Source organism: Cervus elaphus, chromosome 25 (assembly GCF_910594005.1).
Source record: "Cervus elaphus chromosome 25, mCerEla1.1, whole genome shotgun sequence".
NCBI lineage: Eukaryota > Metazoa > Chordata > Mammalia > Artiodactyla > Cervidae > Cervus > Cervus elaphus.
In genome coordinates, this window is record NC_057839.1 from 64793121 (window position 1) to 64796421 (window position 3301).

Genomic DNA, 3301 nt, shown 5'->3' on the forward strand with positions numbered 1-3301 from the left:
AAGCTTTGAAGATACTAAGATGGGCATGATGGCTTCACTAACACTCTCATTAAGTGTTTAACCCAATTTGAGGAAAATGGAGGACAGAGATCCCTTTTTGAAAGTGGTAGAAAATGTAGCAATACTATTTCCTATATAAGATGGAAAACACAACCTCCCCAAAGTACACAATTAACATAATGGTCTATCTAAAGAGATTTCTAGGCAAGGTATTGAAGACCTGCCTGATTTCCTCTAGCAACAAATAGCAAAATGTGAGAGAGGAGAGAAAGATAATGGAAAAAAAAAAATCCTGTTAAATGTAAGAGAACCAGGGCTTTTTATGTTCAAATATAGAACTATTTCTCATTGCTAGTATTCCAGATAGTAAAAGATCTTAACATTAAAAAAAGGCTTCTAGGCAAAGAACAAGCCCAGGACACTTTCCGTAAAACACGGTTTGTTGAAGCCCAGGATGTGAACGTAGAGCCATTTGTAATGATCCCAGAACTATTTAAGCTGAAGTCTCAAACAGACAAAAGCCCCTCTGAGGTTGTTAAGGGCATACATCCCATGTATCATCAATTAAATACAAATTCTGAGAATCATAGGCACTGTCCTAAAGCACACTTACAGGAGACAAAAGACAAAGAAAGACTTATCTTGATAAGATGTGTGTGTATGTGTGTGTATGTGGTTTCCAAATAAGTGAATCCCTGAAAAATCCATAAAAGACCAACAAATTTTTAATGTAATTGTACTAGAAGAAACATCACTAGCTTGATTTAAGAGGGATAGACTCAGTACAAAATGCAAAGAGGTCTTGAATTCCTCAACTACTATAACGAAAAGCAGGTACTTTGAGAAAGCTACTCAGGTAACTCGGGAGCAACCACCAGCTTTACTTAATCCAAAAGGCAGGATGCTTAAGAGCTCAGAACCAGAAGCCCAGAGATTTCAGTTGAGCTCTCAGGCACTCATACTGAGTCCTCATCAATGAACTGGCATTGTGTGCCCCACAGGATTTTTCCATGGAGATTCTACATTGTGGGGGTTATTCATGGGAGTTTCCTATTTGGAGTTCCCCTATTTGGAGAGGAAGGTCTATTGCAGTTATTCTACTCCTGTCTCCCCACTGCATGCTGAGCATATGGAGAAATAGCTTGCCTCTAGTTCACAGGTCTTTAGATTGAGAGGAACTAAATTCAAGGAGCTGCCCTCTCAGAGATACCCATGTGTATCTGGATCTGGTTTGGATGACAGGATCCTGGGCATCAAGCTGATGCCATTGGGTGGGCCAAAAAGGTTGTCTGGGGTTTTCTGTAGGATATAATGGAACACTGTGTTGGCCAACACAGGATGATATAGCGGGATAAGACCCGGGGGTGGTGTAGCATGCTCATATGGTAAAATGTTACCTTGCTACAGTTTCATGGATGCTCATAGAAGCCATGCAATTCCATGGTCATAGAAAAAGAACATATTACTCAATGTGCAGCAAGAAGCTTAGCCATAATCACAACGGAGTCAGTTCTCTGCCCCCAGGTAGCATGAAGACAGTGCAGTCAAGCCCAGGTAGGTGTCCGCACAGAGAGTGGCTTGCATTATAGGAGAGGAACCCTGAGTTTGGGAAACCCGTTTTTTTTAATAATAGAAAGCTTGCCTGTCTTTGTCCAGAGAAAGATGTTATATTTATCTCACTGTAAAATAAGCATTCCTCTACATTGCTTCAGAGGATGATACTGTATTTCAGAGCTATAAACAAATCTGTCCTTTCCTCTAGGGATGAAAAAAGAAAGTGCATCTTTCGTGGCTGCCCGTTATACAAACACCCCTGAAAAGAGACTGAAAAAAGGGCAGTCAGTGCTTCTGCTCATGAAGTGTGTACAAATGTGAGAGATATACAAAGAATTGTCTCCCAACAAAGCATGCACGTACTCTACTTGTGAGATAGACGTGGAACCTTGAGGGGAGAAGCCGGACTAGAGTAAGTAACCTCCAAGATGGCTTCCAATGAGCCTCACCTCCTGGGGTCCACACCATTGTGTGGTTCCCTCCCACTTTTATTACAGTGCCAATGTGTGACTTTGGGGACCAAGTTATAAAAGGCACTCAAGCTTCTGCCTAGGTCTTTTGGATTCTTCACCTTTGAGGTGAGCACCATGACATGAGCACATTCATGTATTCTTGTGAAGAAACCCACATTGGGAGGAATTGGGACTCCTGTCCAATAGCCGGCACCAGGTTACCATGTAAGCCAGAGAGCCACCTTGAAATTGGGTCTTTCAGCCCATTTAAACCTTCAGATCCATGCAACTCTGGGCATCAACTGACTGCAAGCTCATTCAAGACTCTGAACCTCAACTGTCTTATGGATAACTAACAAGGCAATAGCCAAGGCTGTGAACACTAGCTCAGGGCAGATTTTATTTCTATGGCCCACATTTGGAGCTTTGAAGGCAGAGGTATCTGTTGTTAAACCTTCTGGATCATATGGGATTTTAATCATATGGGGTAATTAGGCCTATATCCTCCAGGACCAACAATTCACTATAACTAGCCCACCTCATTCTTTGGTCAGTCTAGTCATTAGAAAGCCTTTCTTTTTATTGAACCAATATATGATGTCCCTATATTTTTTGTGAATTGGTCCCAATGTCAAAATTCACATAAATACACTTGATTTTTTTAACATGTTATACTAAATCAATTGCACAGTTACATGAGAGAGTTCATCTTAAAAGATATTATTTTTAACCATGAATTTGGTTACAAGTACAGTCTATACCCTCCCCATCTCCCACCCACCTCAAGCCCTTTTGTGCTCCACGGGCTTCCCTGGTAGCTCAGACAGTGAAGAATCTGCCTGTAATGCAGGAGACCTGGGTTTGATCCCTGGGTCAGGAAGATCTCCTGGAGAAGGAATTGGCAACTGTCTCCAGTATTCTTGCCCAGAAAACCCCATGGACAGAGGAGGCTGGTGGTCTACAGTTGATAGGGTTGCAAAGAGTCGGACACAACTGAGCAACTATCACTTTCTTTCACTTTGGTTACACACCCAGAATATCATTGGACTTTCTTTTTTAAACTGAAGCATCATTGATGTTTAACATTATATTCATTTCAGGTATACAATCTACTAACTCAATATTTGTATATATTGCAAAATGATCACTATAATAAATCTAGTTAGTGTTCATTATCTTGCTTGTGGTAGATTTTCTTGCTTTCTTATTGATAGCAATGATTTTCTGGCATTGCATTTTCTGTTAACAAACTTGGATGTATAAGACACTACAAATAAAACCAGGTGGTCTGGTTC